Source organism: Capsicum annuum, chromosome 4 (assembly GCF_002878395.1).
Source record: "Capsicum annuum cultivar UCD-10X-F1 chromosome 4, UCD10Xv1.1, whole genome shotgun sequence".
Lineage (NCBI taxonomy): Eukaryota > Viridiplantae > Streptophyta > Magnoliopsida > Solanales > Solanaceae > Capsicum > Capsicum annuum.
In genome coordinates this window covers 202611836-202632241 of record NC_061114.1, presented here as the reverse complement: position 1 = coordinate 202632241, position 20406 = coordinate 202611836, and positions in this window count along the sequence as shown.

Genomic DNA, 20406 nt, shown 5'->3' with positions numbered 1-20406 from the left:
TATATATATATATATATATATATATTATGTCGGTTTGATTTGAGTTCTATTTGACTTTTTTATTTTTGTTAACACCAAACCAAATTAAGAATGGTCAATTTTTTTTTCGAACAACAAACCAATCAAATCAAACCATAAGTCAGTTTTTTTCGCAGTTTGATTTGGTTTGGTTTGATTTGGTTTGGTTTGACTTGATGATTTGATCTATACACCCTTAATGGTGGTAAAACAAAGATCACACTAAATTTGTGGTTCTCTTCCTTGGTGATGCTAAAACTGCACACAAGGCTGGTTCATTCACTGACATGTATTTGACGGGCTCTAACAAAATTTTTACTGATTTCTCAACTGAGTTTGTTAATGGCTTCATTCATATTAAAAGCATGCAAATCATTTAAATTTATTTTCACCTCAATTTCTCTTCTAACTTGACTTTTAAAAGAATTAATAGTAGTAGTTCTTTTCGTCAAAAAAAGTTGATAAGTTTATAATATTTTTCTTAAGTGATTTAGGTAAGATATTTAAACCTTGAAATTTGAATTTTGGAAGGTATTTTAAGGTAATATTAGTTTTTATATTTGGATCTAAATTTTGAATAAGAACTTGAAAGTTCAAATAACAAATTCTTAATTTATTTTGAGTTATAAGCAATAAGTAGTCTATAATTTCTTAAAAAGATATGTGTAATTAAACTTCAAAAAATTGAACTATTTTGGGAACTTAAAATTTTTCGTTGATGTTTATTTTGAAATCAAATATATTAACGTGAGCAACACGTACAAAATATTCATACTAGTACATGTAAAAAACACGTACTCTAAATTAGTATATCAAATTATGAAAATATACAAGTAGATTCATTATACATGTTGGCTTATATAGTTCCAAACACACCAAACAAAGAATAAGAAGAAAAAGCAATAGAGTGGCTTAACTAAGAACATTATTTCTAGCCACTGAAGAGAACAACTGATCGATCGTCAGTTTTCTCTGATCAGTAAGTACTACCCCAAGCCGAAGAAGGAGAAGATGATGTATTTTTGGGCTTCTTAATAATCTCATCATGATCTTTTGTAGTATCCATTTTCTTGATGACTTTTTTCTTGAATTGTTTCTTCATGACATAAGCTTCCGCAATATATGCACTAGGAGTCGCCATACCCGTAAAACTCTACGAAGAAGTGATTAAAGATTGTTAATAAGGCTGACAAATTAAAGTGAGCATATATATTCTTGAAAGAGGAATTAAAGGGGTATTTATGGAGGTATATACTTCCTCCTTCCATATTATTCGGTTATCTTACTAAAAATGATTATCTCATATTAGAAAGTTATATTCTTGTAAAGTTTTCAAGATTTTTTTAAAGACATGAATTAATAAAATTATATTTTTATCTATTACTCCTTTCGTTTTTAAAAGAATGATTTAATTTGACTTGACACGAAATTTAAAAAAATAAAGAAAATTTTTGAAATTTGTGATTTTAAATTAAAGATAAGTCAAATGTACCAAAATGTATATAAATCTTATGATTTTAAACATGTCACGTGAATAGTTAAAATTAAGAGGTTTCTAAAAAGAAAAAAGGATCATTCTTTTTAAAACGAACTAAAAAAAATAGATAATTCTTTTTAAAATGAAGACAATATTTCTTAATATGTGTGTAAAAAAAATATGACCAATTAACATGAGATGAGACGGAGAGAATATTTTAATAGGCTTGTGGGTTACGCGCAAACTAAAAGAGTGACCCAATTTTCCCGAGTGTCTGACAACAACAGGTGAAAGTGAATGAATGACAAGTAAATTGATTTTGCCTTCCTCTCTCTCTTTATTTTTTTTTTTCTTTTTCTTTCTACGTTTTAGATATGATAAATGAATAATTATGTCGTTAACAGAGACTTGTTAAGGTATTTTCAAAACAAAAGGATTTTCTTTTTAATTTGTGTTATAGAAGGTCTTGTCTTGAGTCGGGGGTCTATCGAAAATAACTTTGCTATTTTTTCGGAATAGTAGTATGGACTGCATACATCTTATCCTCTCCCAGACCTCACTATGTGGGAATACACTGAGTTTGTTGTTGTTATCGAAGGTCTTAATTTCAAAATAATAAATATTCAGATTTATGTGCAGTGATACATAGAAATTCATAAATTTATCAATTGATACGATTTGAATGGGATTAATTTATAAATTTTATATTCTGAATTGGCTAAGAGTTGACGTTAGGCTTGATTAAAAGTCCAGGCTCCATGATTTGAGTTGGATTTTATGACTTACAGTCAACTAGTAGGTAGGTAAAACAACTTTTTCCGTTCGTTTAAATTATTATTTTTTTTTTTTTGTAATTTAGGGATCGTTTGATAGAATATATTAAAAAAATATTATTTAGGGATCGTTTGGTAGAATATATTAAAAAAATATTATATGCATTAGTTAATATATATTACTAGTATTTTGTTTGATATTTTTTTAGTCTCCATATAATTAAGCATTAATTATATACTTTATTGTGTATCGAGGAGTGTATTATTAATATCTCAAAATACATGGTAATAGTAATTCAATGGATTCTAATGCATGCATTATCATGATTAAAGAAATAATTGTCCTTCTAAATATTTTTCACATCCTTCCATTGTATGTATGGAGAGTATTTTTATAAAAAAATATTTTTCAAAAAGAAACTATACAATTCTTGTGTACACCAAATCAAATATTATATATATCTATATCTATATCTATATATATCTATATCTATATATATATATATATATATATATATATATATATAAGTATAGCTAACACAAGCATTATTAATACAAACATTACTAATAACACTATATTTTGCATTATTTTTGTACACTTTATCAAACGATCCCTTAATGTGCTTTCTTTGCACTGGTTTTTGGGTTAAATTTTTTTTTGTTAATTTTGATATGAAATGAGAAGAAAACCGTGGGTTTTATTTGCATTGGTTTTACTCTATAATATAAGAGGGAATGGGAGAGCAGCTTAGGGTTGTGCTGCTTGCAGACCATTTACCTGCTTGCTACGTGATTTTACCATATTACTCTTAAATAATTATTATATGTCATTTAAATATTTAAAATATTAATAATATTTAATACAAAAAGTAAAATAGACATTTATTACATGTCCTCTTCAACTGCTTTAATTATAATTTTATTATATCAATTCTAATTAATTATTATAAGTCATATAAGTTTAAAAAATTACTATAAAGTCATCTAAGTATTAATAATATTTATTATTATATTAACTTGACGTCTTATATGAGGCCTGCTTAATTTTTTTTTCACAAATATAGTCTTACAATAAATTATTATAAAGTTATCTAAGTACTAAAAGATTAATAATATTTATTGTTAAATTACCTTGACGTCTTATATGAGACCCACTTAATTTTTTCCATAATTTTTTTTATAATAACTTTGTTATATCACTTCTAATTAATTATTATGAATTATTTAAGACATGTTTGTTTCACTTCTTCAATCATGATTTTATTATATCACCAATAATTAATTATTATGCTATCTAACAATTGTGTTACTTAAAATCGAAATATAAAAAAAGTATTATAAATCACGATAATAAAAAATTAATTTATTTAAAAAATATAATTGACTATCAATGCCAAAAAATTTTAGACAAGGAGAGTAACATATAGTATTGTTTAAAAATTACATAAAAGGTATTATAAATTACAATAGTTAACAACTTAAAATATATGAAAAATAGTTTAATTTGTTACGTAAAAGGATATTATAAATCACAATATTTAACAACTTTAACAATTTAAAGGTCAATCTGCCTGCTTTGGCACAACTTCATTGGTTTTTTCCCTTTCCTTCATTTTTTTTCTTCCATTTTAATTTATTTGTCTTATTTTTTTTAATTTGTTATATATTTCCAAAAATACAAAAAAACTCTTGTAAATCATAATACTTAATAATTTAAAATTTAAAATATATAAAATATTTGTCTGACTGTCAAAATTATATCAATGCACTTAAATTGAATTATAATATTTAACAGCTTAAAACATTCTTAAAAAAATAATTTGTTATATATTCCAAAGAATACGAAAATAATACTATAGATCACAATAATTAACAACTTTCAAAAAATTTAAAATAAAAAAATATTTGGTTGACTCTCGAAATTATCAGTGTCTCTTAAATGAGAATAATTAAAAGGATAATTGACTATCAATTGCATAAAAGTTTGAACAAAAAGATATTATGTATTATTTAAAAATTATTATAAATTATAATCGTTAACAACTTAAAATATTAAAAAAAAAATAATCTGTAATATATGTTTAAAAAAAATACGTACAAAAATATGATAAATCATAAAAATTAACAACCTAAAAAATTTTATAAGCTATAAAATATTTTATTGACTTTTAAAATCATATCACTGCCACTCAAATTGAAATAGAAAAAAGATATTATAAATCTCAATAATTAAAGATTTAAATTATTTTGAAAAATACAATTGACTATCAGTGCCACAAAAATTTGAACAAGGAAAGTAACATATATTATTTGAAAATTATTTACAAAGTATTATAACTTATGACTGTTAATAACTTCTAAATTTTATTTGTACCACATAAATTGAAATAAAAAATAACATATATTGGGTCTGTGCCAACTACATAGAAAGGAGTGGAAATACATCTATTAGATGTCACTTTCAAGTGACACTTAAAATTATGGAGTTATTCCAAGCGATCAACAATAACAATTTTGAATTTTCTTGGAAATTTGAAAATTAGTGAGCAAAAATATGACAGGTGGAAGACATAGTCTACTTTTTAAAAAGGTAAAATAGTTCGGTGGACCCTTGTATTTAGTCCGATTTGTAAAGTGGATACTTCTACTTACATGTTTGTCATCTGGACCCTTGAACCCATTAAAAAATAATATTTAAACCCTTTATCGGTCTACTAATTTGAACGTATTGCACAATCACAGACACGTCATTAAATATTTTTAAAATAATTTTCACGTAGAAAATGACGTGTTTAGGATATAAATAGAAAAGAAAGTCTGAAAGTTTCGGTCATTTCAGACCCTTGAACTTCGTCTCTTTCAGTCCAATTTCAAATTTTTCCCGAAATTCACTGATTTTAAGTCGATAGTTGTTGATGTTTGTTGCAATTAGTGTAAGTATTTAATCTTTTGTGCTAGTTGTAGTATTTCGTAGTTTATTTCAAACTTTTTATTGAGTTAATGGAGTCTGTTTTAGTGGTTTTAGGACTTTTGCGATTAACAAATTTTTCCTTCACTTTCTTTGATTATTTTACTATGTTTTGTGTCTAATGTTGTTGTAGGTAGTATATATAGTGGTGATATGCCTTCAATGACATATTTTAGAATTTTGATTAGTACTTAGGGTTTTTTTCGTAAAATCGTAATTGGGTTTGACAATTTTGGGGGTTTTAATTTTTTTTGTTGTCTAATGCTCCTATTATATCTATATATTGCAGTTTTGTGCCTTCAATGACATATTTTGTTATTTTGATTATATTTTAGGACTTTCTGGTAAAATTAGAATTGCATCCGAAAATTTTGGGGGTTTTGATTTTTTTTTGTTGTCTAATGCTCCTATTAGACGTACGTGTAGCAGTTTTGTGCCTTCAATGGTATGTTTTTTTATTTTGATAACATTTTAAATTTTTTTTTGGTAAAATCAAAATTGAGTCAGAAAATTTTAGGATTTTTGATTTTTTTATTGTCTAACGCTCCTATTAGACCTATATGTAGCAATTTTGTGCCTTCAATGGCATATTTTGTTATTTCGATTATATTTTAGGGTTTAATGAGAATTGAGTTTTTTAGTCATTTATTTTTCTTTAAAAATTAAGACTTACTGGATAATTGACTAATTGTATATGTTATCTTGTCATTGTATAGGTTTTCTAACTAAATGGATACAATAGTAACACTTCAATTCACCTATGATTTTTTTTTGTCAGACCCTGTTCTAAGGTATGCAAATGGAGTTTCTATTCCTGAAAAAATTAGAGTTGATATAGATGAGCTTCATATTATGTTTTTCATAACTGAGCACTAGATTTGGATGCGAAAAAAGTGGAAACTTTTTGGTGTAGAGTTAACAAAAAGGGTTGTTATTACAGGATACATAGTGATGCTAATGTTTTAAGATTTACCAATAGTTAAAAAATTGAAGATTTTATTGATGTATATGTGGTTCATCAAATTAGTGAACCTGTAGTTGTTAATGATGAAGTGAAAGTCACTCCACCATTATTACTACTTTGTAATAGTGATGTGGCAACCCCTTTTGAAACTGATAGGACTGATGTGTCTTCATCTCAGCCATTGGATATAAATGAAGATGAGTATATAAATAAAAATTAGCCTCCTTGGGCAGACAAAGGAAAAGCTAAGGTTTCTTTAGAAGACTTAAAGGAAGGTCAAGTTAATGATTTCTCCAAATACCATCTTCAAATATCTGATTCTGAAGTAGATTTTGATATCAATGATTCTGATGGTGATTCACTATATGACGTTGATGAAAATCTTGAAGATTTGAGTGATTTTGATGAAGATCTGCTTCAAGTTAGGAAGTGTAACATTGAAAAATAAGTAAAAGAAAATGTCGATATAGTGAATCTAGATGAGATACCATCTGGACCAGTAGGTAGAGATGTTGGTTTTGAGAAAATTTGTAAGAACAGGGGGGCTAGATATGAAGGTAAACTGAGTGAGGATTACCTTTATTTTGATAGTTTAGATCTGGGTAGTGACATTAGTGAAGAGGAAGGAGATCTTGTTAATGATGATGAAGTGGTAGATCCACCACTAAGACTTCATCTATCAAGATCTACTTTGATAAAACTGCAAAGAAGATATTTTTTTAGTTGTATATGATTTTTTTAAATTCTGTTGAGTTTAGAGCGGCATTGCAGACTTACTCTATTCAAAAAAGTGTAGACCTTAAGTTGAAACCTAATGAGAAGGAAAAAGTTAAGGGCAAAGTGTAAGCATAAGGGTTGTCCTTGGTTTATTCTTGAAAGTCTTGATAACATAGGAAATTTTAGTGTGAAAACTTACCTTCCTGTCCACAAGTGTTCTAAAAAGACAAGAAATAAGTTGTGTAACCCTTGGTGGATTCGTAAGCATTACAAGGATAGGATTATGAGTGATCCATCAATAAAATTACATCAGATTCAAGCACTTTTAAGAAAGGACTATGGGTTGTATGTTAGTAAAATAACCCGTAGAAAGACAAAAATCAGAATTATGAATGAATGTTTTGATGATTTTATTGAAGAGTTTTCTAGGTTGTATGACTATGCTAAATAGTTGAGGACCACCAATCTTGGTACCACTGTATCTATTAGGACATCCAAGAATTTAATTTCAGAAAAAGAGGTGTTTATGGGCATTTATATTTGTCTTGGGGCCTTAAAAAATGAATGAAAAAAGAGTTGCAGAAGAATAATTGGTTTAGATGGTTTCTTTATCAAGGGTGTATGTAAAGGTATCTTATTGTCTTGCATTTTCAAAGATGAAAATAATCAAATATACCTTGTATCATGGGCAGTAGTTGATAAAGAAATCAAGGACACATGATCTTGATTTCTTAGGGGCATCAACCATGATTTGGATCTTAAAGAAAATAGAGGTGAAGGCTTGACAGTAATGTCTGATATGCAGAAGATATGAAGTTTCATATTTTTCAGTTATTATTTTTTCAGTTTGCTGCAGTAGTGTCATAAATGTTTAATTATTGTTCTATATGTTTTGATAGGGTCTTCATTTGGCAATTACTAATCTACTGCCAAATGCTGAGCATAGATGGTGTGCTAGACATATATGGACGAACTGAAAGCAGGTTCAGAGAGGTAAAAAAATGAGAAAAAATTCTGGCAAGTTGCAAGGGCACCATTTGAAGTGTATTTGCAACTGAAACTTAATAAAATGTGTGAGTTGGGTGATGAAATTATGGAAGATTTGCTCAAGTACAACAAAGAGACATGATGTAGGGCTTTTTTTAAAGACCACAACAGGTGTGATGTGGTTGAGAACGACATGTGTGAGACTTTCAGTAGTTGAATTGTAGCTGCTAGGTTCAAAATAATTATCACTATGGTAGAGGAAATAAGATGTAAAATCATGAAAAGATGAATCAAATGAGAGATTTTTCAGAAAAATGAATTAGTGATGTATCATCAATGTCTATGAAAGCTCTTGCAGAGAATGTTGAATATGCAGCCAAGTCTGAGGTAAGGTTTAATGGTGATTTTGACTTTGAGGTTGGTGATTTACTAGATACACATATTGTTAATGTGAAAAGAAAGCAATGTAATTGTAGGTCATGACAGCTAAAGAAAATTTCTTGTGCACATGCAATTGCTACAATACATTATAAGAAATGGAATGTGGAGTCATTTGTTGATCACTGGTATCAACGGAAAACATACCTGAAGACATATGATAAGTATATTCAATCAATGACAAACATGAAGATGTGACCAAGGCACACAATAATATAATTCTCTTTCTGTATTGATCCCAAGTGTTGTTAAGACAATTATTTTAAGACTTCTGATGCATTTCATTAAAGATGTTAAGACAAGCTTTTTGATGTCAACTCTTGCTAAGACATTATATATTGAAGATTTCTATGTTGGGAAAATGATGTTGTCATTAAATTTCAATTTCATTTTTATTGCACATTGCAACTTTAAAAATCAAGCCATCTTAAATACAACATATATAAACCAGATGACAACAATAATGATAACAGTGATATCAATACTAGTGCTTGATCTCTTATGTCTTCTGTGCCTTCAATTTCTTCCCAGCTCTTCTTGTCTTCATTGTCTTCTATGCCTGCCTTTATATTGTTCATTTGCATCAGCCCATCGAAAGAATCCACAACCATTACCAGCTTTATATTTTTGACAGCCCCAAAACGTTCTTTTGGGATTAGTTGGTGTTCTTGACATCTTAAGTTCAGCGTAAAGCCCACAATAACAAACCCGAACTGTCATGGTGTTGTGAAAAATTACAGAAAAAAATGAACTTTTCAATATTACGAGTAAAGCAGGAAAAAAAAATTAAGGAACAAGAACTTTGACAGAGAAAATAGAGAAGAAGGGAAAAAAAAAAGCTCAAATTGCTCCAACAATGGTGTTGAAAGCAAATTAGAAAAAAAGAGTATGAAAAGGGCATTTCTAAGCCCTTTTGAGACCGTTGGAGCCCTATTTTGACTGCTTACGCGCATTTGGAGGCTTCAATACACGCTCCTATGTGGTCCCAGCCATAGAAGATGTCAAGTCAGAAAAAGTGTTTAAAATATTGTTTTTTAATGGGTTCAATGGTGTAGATGACAAATATGTAAGTAGGAGTATCCACTTTACAAACCGCATCAAGTACAAGGGTCCACCAAGCTATTTTGCCTTTTTAAAATAAACTTGAGATCAAATTCTATTGCCAAATGTCCAATGCGTGTTTTATTGACAAAATAGGTGTGTGATGACTGATGAGTTGTATGGATTATGGTGGTACCCTTGGTGTAGGTAGAAACTTATAAGATGAAATTGGATTTTCATGGGCTATTACGGTTAAATTATACTTTAAAGTGTTTTGTTTTTAAACTTTTACGTTAATGATACGTTTCACAACCTTATAAATCCGTGACATACATTACACACTTCGAAAAATAAATCAAGAAAAAAAAAAAAGATCTTAAAAAAACAACATTTCTCGAGTACACACTAAAAAGCTTGAGAGCGTAAAAGGTTACTCACATTGAACAAACAGATAAGACAAGAATTTAATCTCAAGTTACGGGGTAAACTACGTATTTTGCCAACATGAAATGAAGTATTGCAACATGAACAAGCTCATTATATATATATTGTTGAAATTTCTAATATATTGCTCACAAAAATAAAAGTAAATGAAAGATTACAAAACCAAACACAAATTCAATTGTGATCATTTAATAAATCAAATTCAGCATACATGAGAGAAAAAATAATGAATATAAAAAAGACTTTTATCTACTAATTAGAACGCCGTGTTCATCTTAGTGAATCCACCATTAAAAGAAGAAGAAGACTTTTTTCGATTGAGAGAAAAAAAATTATCTTGTAAATGAATTTAGAGTCTTAACTCGATTAAAAAATAAAATCACTAATTAAGTGAATATTGTCCATGACGAGATAACAATTTGTTTTCTCCATCAAGCTGAGACTCCCTAGAATCTGAGTTGGGAGCTGTGATGGGATGTACTTTCTTGAACATCTTAGTGAACCAACCACCAGAAGAAGATTTTTTCAAGTGATTACAAGTTTCAGCTGGACTTTTAGCTTCTTTCTTCTCCAAACTCTTCATCTTCTCCTTGTAAAGTTTTTTCATGGCATAAGCCTCAGCAAGATAAGCACTAGCTGTTGACATGCTTAATATGTTATGTATATATCTTTTTTCAATAAAAGTTCTGAAGCAATAATTTAATATTGGTACGGAGATATTGATAGTGGTTCATGAATATTGTTATGGTATTTATAGGCACAAAAGGGAATGAGCTATGAAATTTTGTGGCATTGAATTGTTGATTAGGGCTTGGCTGCTTTTGTTGAATGTTTTGGTAGATATTATGCATGCCTTTTTGATAACCTTGGAGCCAAAGTAAATTGACTAGTTGAGTTTCTTTTCTTTGTAGCTAAGCAAGACTGTGAATGTTTTGTCCATGTTTCTTGGAATTTCTTCAATTGAATTTGAGCCAAACATTCTATCAGTTGATAACATTGGACAATGACTGTACAAACTACCATCTTGTGACATAATTAAGGCCCCATTTCCATCCTCATTCCTAAAGCCACATCGGTTGGTTTAGTGGGGGTTAGGATTGGATATTTTGAGACAGTTTCTTGTCTATTTTTAGTAAATTAAGAAATTTGTTCGTTTCAGAAAAAATATTGTAATTTTTTTTTTTCATAATTACAGTATGAAAAAATTGAAAGATGTTTTTCTCGACACACCTTTTGTCTGCACACAACTTTGAATGTAGGCTGCTGGGACCAGCACGTTGCCTTGGGCACCAAGTTCATTTTTGGACTTTGGAAGAAAAAAAAAAAGGACCTAACTAAGCTTATTTTATTAAAGCAAATACATGGTGTGAGGGAATATGTGTACATTATATTGATGAAAAGAATTTAGCAAGACAGCAGGTCACACTGTTTTGAGTTGTGCATGTGAAAATAAATTTTTTAGAAATAAATGTAGGGTAAATTGCATAAAATAGTCTGTCCACCCGTTCTCGAGTTCTCAAATATAATGAATGCTTAGTATACATCTCTTCTTTGTTGTACCTCCCTGCTAAATAATCTCCTCCTCCTTTTTTTCCTACTTTTTTTATTTGTGTAACCAATTTCTTATATGTCAAGAATGACGTGATTGTGCGTATTATTGTATTAGTATTTCAAAACAAAATATATTCTATCTAAATCAAAGTTAATTAAATTTCTAGAATTTCCTTTTTACGTTACGACAAATGTAGGTACATTAAACAAATTTTCGTGGAATAAAAGTTAAAAACGTACCAACTCCAGCGGCAGATAAACCTTAATCAACTTTGATAATCAAAACTTTCAAGTAGGAAACAAGAATATTAGTTTGGAACTTATAATTTTAAAAATAGCTAGACAAGTCACAGATCAATAATTTAATTACAGCACCATATGTAAGTTTATACTTAATCCTATATTATATTCATGAAGTTCGGCTTCAATTAACGATTGTCTGTTTTAACATTGAAAGCCCAACATATATATATATATATATATATAATCCATGACATGCACAAAGGGGTAAAGCAAACTTTCTACTATCTCTTAATGCCCGCAGTAGCTAATTAGCTATGCGTGTGAGTACCCATTCCTTGTATTACTGGGTAATTTTTTTCTTTTTTTGGTTTGTCACTCTAGGGTCATTAGTTCTTGGACTTTAAATTACTATGAGAGATTATAAAGTTGAATAAAATAATATTAAGTTGAATGAAATAAGATGAGATATTCAAAATAAAGTTTAAAATTAAAGTTATACTATGTTTGATTAAAGAAATAAATTTTATTATGAATTAAATTTATATACCCTTAACCATGTAGACTGTAAATTTAATCTCAAACTTCAATTCTAAAATATCTTAACTTATCACACAATCCAAACAACCCCTTAGTATTCATTATTTGGATAAGACAACTTAATTATAAAAAAAACTCAGAATATTGAAGCCTTTTGAAAAAAATGCATGAATATAGAATTATTTGCTCACCCCACTAAGGTTGGGCATGAAATGCCAAAAATTAAATTATCGAATCGAATAAAAAATTTTGGTAATTGATATTCGGTAATTTGGTATTTGGTATTCGTATTTGAGAGTAAAATTTCAACATTTTGATATTCGGAATTGAGTTTGGTACAAGATATTAATATTATTTGGTATTCGGTATTTACCGAATATCGAATTTATGTGTATATATATATATATATATATATATATTTATATATAATTCACTACAACAAATTTGATTATTTGGGACGAATTATTTGGTCACTTATAAGTCATATTTCGTCGCAAAAGATTTAGTGTGACGAAAAAATTTCGTCAATTAATTGTCTCTAAAAGTGGGTTGCCAAAAGTAGACAAAGGCGATTTAGTGTTTCGTCGCTAAAAAAATTAAATCAGCTAAAAAAAAAAAATCGTCCCCAAATGTGTAACATTTATGACGAATCTGTTTGTCATAAAAATGTAATTTTTTTGTAGTTGATGATAAGCTTTTGTCACTAAAAAGTTATCAATACCAACAAAATTTTACCTTCCCTAATTATTTAGTTCAATAGCGACGACACCAATTGTCGCTAGAGTTATATATATTTCGTAGCTGAACAAATGTATTTTCGTCACTATTGACAACTTTTTGTATACAACAAAAATTTTCGTCCTTAAATATATGAATTAGTGATAAATTTATTATTATAATAAAGATTAATAATTTGTAGTTAAATCTACCATTTGTCACTAAAAATAGTATTTTTTTTTTTACCAATAATGTAGAATCGTCACTAAATTATTATGATTACTGACAATTATGATTGTCATAAAATACAAAATTAATTTGTATTAAATAAAAAGGAAGATATTGAGACAAATACATATGTCACTAAATATAGTCAAACTTATGACGAACTAGTTTATTTCGTGACGAAAATATTTGTCTTGAAAAGTCTAATTTAATCTTTGCTAAACGTTATCTTTGATAATAAAATCTTTTGTCACCAATTACAAGAAATCGCTTAATTATTTCATATTGATATTATTTTTTGAATTAAAATTGAATAAATCAAAAATAAAATTATAAACATGTCAGATTGATAAAATTCACCCACAATCATACAATTGAAAAAAATAAATTGGACTAAGGTAATATCTCCTCACAGTGCAAAGAAAAGTAAAACTAGTCCAACACAAAGGAAATCTAACTAAAATATAGTAATAAATATTACTCCTATCCTAAACTAAGACAGATATGTAGAGGTTTCTTCCAAAGTACAAATAACGTGTTGAGCTTGCAATTAGTCTTCATTCAACTCACTTTTACACATGTGGAAAAGAGAAAAAATTAAGATTGATGATGATGCTTTCAGGTTTGATAGTTAAAATGACTCTACATGCTACTGCTTCTCCAAGCCACAACTAGAATTCATTAAACATGTAATTATGAAAAGCGAGATCACCCAGAAACTAGATAAATACTATCCAGTAAACACATCAAACTTCTATAACAACAACAATAACATACTCGGTGCATTCCCACAAAGTGAGGTTTGAAGAGGGTAAGTGTACGCAGTCCATACCACTACCTTAAATGAATTATACAACAACATACCCAGTGTATTCCCGCATAGTGGGGTATGGGGAGAATAATGTGTACGCACTGCATACCACTACCTCGAATGAAGTAGAGAGATTGTTTTCGATAAACCCCGACTCAGGATAGATAACAGTATAAAAAAAATATAAAAGCACACAACAACGGTACAACACACTTCTAGCTAATACAAGTTAGAGAAGTTTCAGTTATTCAGTAGTACTTAAATAAGAAAACAAAACTAAGTAGAACTAATACAATCTATTATAAATATTCCGGCGACTCATCAGAACTCCGTAATTGTCTATTTAAACCTTCGAGACAAGATATAATGGCAAGCAAGCAGGAATATATAATAACAAACATCGAAATATTTCTATAAACATGTTTTCTAAAGGCTTTCATGACATGATGCAGTCAACACACACAGAGAATGAAAATTACATCGTTTCGAGAACTTACCAGTGAACAACAGTAAAAGAGATAATAAAAATAATAAAGGCCAAGCACTTGTAACTGTGAGTTATGCAAGATGTTTTCAGTAAGCCTTGAAGAAAAATTGAAGAACCCTCAAAATATATAATTGCTTTGTATTAAAATAGCCAGTAATTCTTTTTGTTTTTGTTTATTTTAGAGAGTAGTAATTGTCATTCAAGAACTGTCCCTCCAGTGAAAAGAAGGGCGGTTTATACAGTAGTAGGAATACAGTAGCACAAAAGGAAAAAGTATATTATAAAAAAAATCACTTTTGAAAATTAAAGGAAAAATATATCAAGAATTAATTAGGAGGAAGCTCAATCCCTTTGATGCCATATTTACCATAAAAAATCACATTATCAAGGCAGGTAACAGTTAATAAACATTTAATTTGCAGAAAGAAAACTAAAAATGGACTCAATCGATTATTCATGTTTTACTATAAATAGATGAGTAAAAGAAGGCGGGAATTTAAAAGAGAAGAGATAATAATAATAGCAACATGTATCAACGCTAGTATTTAGCATATATATTAAAAATTGATTTACAAATCATAAGGCAACCAATCACAAAAATCAAACTAAATCAATTCCACCGATCTACTAAATCAATTTAGTACTGTCATTTAGGAATAGGCATAGTCAATATTTAATCATAAACGCAGATTCAAATTTCTGTCAATATCAATTAAATCAAATGTAATACAAGTGTAACATCTTTTGAGAACAAGCAGAGATAAACACGTAATTAAACAGATTGAATTAACATTTAAAGTCAAATATCACAAATTTTAGATCTAACAGATTAAATTAGAAAATTTGCACCCAAAGAAAAAAAAGAACATGTAAATTAAACCAAAGAAAACAATCATGCAATTAAAGGATTGAGGAATCAAACCGTATAATAGTCGGGTTCACCAAAAGGGACCTCAACGATCCTCAATTTCGATGAGAACTTGACTGGTGAGAAGAGGGGGAGGTTGAATCGCGGCTAGGGCTGCGTTGCTGGTTCGCGACTACTAGAGGCGGCCACAGCGATGGTGGAGCTGCGGAGCTGCGGAGGACAGGCGGCGGGATACTGCTGTTGTTGTTAGCAGCGTTGATTGGATCTGGTTCCGCCATATGGAGCGGCGGTGAGCTGATATTGATGTCCGTTTGAGGGGAGCTTAGCCAGTTTGCTCGCCTACAGATGCCGACTGGGAGATGTTGATTTTGGTTGTCCGACAGCGGGATTGATGGTTGGAGCGGCTTTCCCTTGGTTTTCCTGGTGGCTGACGACGGAGAGGGAGGGTGACGTGGTGGCTGGTTTGTCCGCTGGCCATTGGTGGTGGTTGATGCTGTTGATGCTGCTTCGGACTCGCCGGTCATCAATTTCAGTGAGTCATCAATGAGAGTGAGAGCTGAAAGAGAGCGGGAGGGAGGAGGCTGGATTTTTCTCCAACCCATGGTGGCTGGCCGGCGACGGCAGCCATGGTTATGGTATAGAGAGAAGTGAGGCTAGAGCGAAGGTAGAGAGAGAGAGCATCAAACGAGGTAGAAGTTTTTGTGTAATGAGGAATTAGGGTTTGAGTGTTATTTTAGATGAAAAGAGTGAGTGATATGATCTCAGTCGTTGGATCAAAATTGATCCACGACTGAGATTAAAAGGATTATAAAAACAGAAAATGAATTGAAATGGAGTTAAATGTAATTAAAATTGTAATAAATTGGGTAAAATTAGGCTACAATTGTCATAAATCAAATAGAAAAAGGCTAGCATTTAAATGAACTAGAAAATTGAATTGAATTAGGCTACTAGTTAATAGATGTAATAATAATGAAAAAGATAATAGGGTGTCGAGGTTAAAATAAATTACGCATGTAAAATTAATGTTACGTAAAAATTATCATATAAGATTATCGTTAATAATAATAATAATAATAATAATAATAATAATAATAATAATAATAATAATAAGCAATGTATTTGTAAATTGTAAGTGTGCATATTTTGTAAAAAAAATAATTTAATAAATATTAATAAAATTATGTAAAATGTTGTATCTGAATTAATAAATTATAAAAAAATGACATAAGAAATTAATAAAATAATTTGTACATTTGAAAACATGAATGTGACACGCCAAAAAACTGTTTGATGACAGAAAAATGTGTAAAAAATACTAACATTTAAAAATTAATGATTTTGCTAAAATAGCAGCCTAAATGTAGTATCGGGAGGTCAAAATTGGGTGTCAACAATCATTGGGCCTATAGGTTCCTTTTTCTGTTTTCAAATGGGATTTTCACAAGGGTAGACCGGTAGAGAACAAAGTGAGTGAAGAGAAATCTTTAGTTGGTTCTTAAAAGTCGAGAGTGAAGTCACATAAGCAAACTGATAAGCAAATAGGAAGGCGTCCAATTGTGTCCAACACATTTATCCATACCCAAATGAGAGGTGAAAGTACATGAGTCGAATAATTTCTTTTCAATTAAACACGTTTGAATGCACAATATTCATACTCGCTAACCCCATCTTGAAAATTCCTTTGACAGCTTAAGATCATTCAAGCTAGAAACCTAAGAGCCATATCAACCGATTGATATAATCCACGTATAAGTGATGAAACTGGATACTAGTTACCATCCACGAAACCCCAACCCAAGGACTAGCTCACCACAAAGGAAAAAAAATGAAAATTGAAAATAAAAAACAGGAAGTGTTTTAGGATATATCTAAACTATAGTATGTCTCAACTGTAATTTTCCCACGTAAATAGAAATCTATGATCAGGTAATTAAAAATTTTAAAAAGACAAATCAGAAGTTCTTTTACTCAACACTTTGGTGGCAACAGGGAAACGTGAATGGAAATGACCTATTCAAAGAGCCATTTCTTCTATCTTCTGTGCAGCAGGACACACTTGTTGCCTGCCAGCAGGTAGATTAATTGGCGCAACAGGAGCAGTTGTAGCAGGCTGAAGGAGCTGTTCCTCCCATTCATTCCCCTAGCCTATAGATCTGCAGCCAACAAGAAGGACTCGCAGTGTAGGGGAGAGTTTATACAAGATTTGTGAATGATACACCCGAGGATGAAAAGACATTACAATTATTTTCGGTTCCGAGCATCTTGGTATCTCCATCACAGCCATAGATACACCAAGGAGAATTTGTTAACTCAAGCAAGTGTGGATAGATCTAGAATCAGCCGAAGGGGCTTACTTGGCTATGTCTTTACAGCCAGGGGGCTCAAACCCTCATTCAGCACCAAATCCCAATACCGGAGATCACAACTAGGAACAATAACAAAGAAAAATGAGATGCAGATGAAGACGAAGAAGATAAAGGTGAAAAGGATACTTACCCTGACAGCTGATTTATCAGAAGTATATACGCCGAGGATACGAGGAAAAGTATTTATCACCCATACGAAAAACAAGACAAAGCTTAGATTGAACTCAACCAAGGATAATATTTCTCAGGTTTTTTAAGAAGTGACGAATAATTTTGGAATTGGATTAGGAAATCCTATCTTCACGGGTTTTGTACTAAGCAGAATATGATCGGGTCAGATGTTTTATTTTGGGCCTTCTGATTTTAAATGTTTGAACGATGTCATTTTAAATGGATTGGTCCATTTATGTAAAGACAATATGGTTTAGTCTTTAAATTAATAAAAGAGGAAAGGACAAAAATAACACCTAAAACTAAAATAATTCCACAAAACCAGCACCTAAATTTAAAAATCCAGAAAATAGCCACTAAGGGATGGGCGCACGCGAGAAGCTGGGATATAATTATCACTGTTCCACATATTTTCCTCAATTCTACAACACAATTCGGCCCTTTCCGTTTTGGGTACTGAGCCCACTTTTCATCTTTAATGGTTTAAGCTTTTTTTGGCTCCTTTTTTTCCTTTCTTTTTTAAAGATTCTACTCTATTTTATATCTCACTGATACTTTTACTTTAGAATTGTCTTTTAGCTAAGCTTTAAAAAGCAGTTACAATTATAAATGTCTTTTAATTATATTAATCTAATTATATTAATTACAACTGCGACAAATTATATTAATCTAATTATATTAATTACAAATGCGACAAATTAATATTAGATTGAACAAAGCGATGTAATATAGGCCAAGGGTATTGGAATAAATCTTTGTCCAACTTAAACTACACATATGTTTTAGACAATAGACGATGTGTTTCACCTCCATAGTTTGATACAATAAACCAAAAGAGTAACTATATAATACAATTGTTAAAGATATATATTTATATATAATGATACAGTTTCTATATATATATATATTCTATATAATAATTATAGCATTTTTTTATACACATTATATAATTTTTAACTACAATTATTATTTAGATACATATTTTATACGACTCTATATAGTTTTTACATGCATTCTAAAAATGTATCAATCTAGTATAAAAGAGTATCAATTGAGTATATGGACACTGCAAGTGTATCAATGTAGTATAAACATGTATTAATGTGGTACAAAAGAGTATCAATTGGGTATATGGGCTAAGTATAAAAGTGTAACAATGTGGAAAAGTGTATCAATTGAGTATAGAGACTGCATGTGCCCAATTAGGACAAATGGCTAAAAAGGGGAATTAAATTGGGCCGACTGGCTAAGGTTGTCCACCTTTACAATTATGGGTCATTCTTTTTTTAAAACGGACAGCCCATGTCCTTTTCCCTTAATAAAATTCCTATTAAATTGAAAAAAAAAATTAAGAATGCATACCTGGTAAACAAAGGCTGAGAGCATTTTGACATTTCGGATAATTGATTTAAGAGTCTTGGTTGTGCATCAGGGATGAAGAAGTCAACTGTAGTCCTATCAAGAATTTTAATTTTCGCACAATATTGGGTCATTTCTTGGAGTATCGTATACAAGAGTTTCAATCTTTTTACTTGGTCCTCTTTGGATATGCAGAAAAAACATAAATGATTATAAGAAATTTCACAAAAATTTCAATAGGTACTGAAATTTGAGAAGGGTGGCTTTGAGAAACAGTAAAGTAGACTGTAAAGAATAAATTGAAATTCTTCTAGATTTATTTGATATATCAAGGTTGGAAAGTGCTTACACGTATCTAAATCGAGCTTCAACACCAATCTGATAGAGAAAAAAGATTGAATCAACATGAAGAAGATGAACTGTGTGCTTCTAGATTTATCTTCAATAGTTACTTTCCTTTTTCTGATTTTTGATGTTTCTTTTTCTTTTTGTCGTTATGTGGACATTTTCAGTTTTGTTGTTTTTTATTGCTTAGTATATATATATATATATATATATACCAAAAAGTATATACAAGAAAAAATTGAATATTTGTTTTTGCAGCAGATGGTTACACCAATTTAATAAACATATTACAGTGCATTCACAAAAAAATTATCACAAAATTATAATTAATTAAGATACACAAATTTTATTTAATTATAATTAAATATGATTAGCTATAAATAAATATTTTTTAAAAAGAAACTATGGGTAAATTAAAGGGTCCTTTGGTAGGGTGTATACGAATTATATAAAATATGGTGTATTACTAATGCTTGAATAGTTATGTTTGCATTTTATTTAGGCAGTTTTTTATTTGGTGTAAAGAATAATTGCATAATTTCTAAAAAATATATTTTTACTATTTTTACATTGCCACTCATAATCTCTTTTTAAAAAATAATAAATTTAAAAACTCTTAATTTGACAATATTGTTTGGGCGATTTTATTTTAATGTTGGATAGTCTCTACATTAAATATGATAATTTTTTATATGTATAAAAAAGTTAGGATAGAGAAAGTACGTATATAATACATAAGCTATTTTAAAAGTACTATAAATTATAATAATTAATAATTAAAATTTTTAAAAAACATATAAAATATTTGATTAATGCGAAATTATATTCGTGTCACATAATTGAGACTAAATATTACTCCCTCCGTTCATATTTTCTTGTCCATTTTATCAAAAATA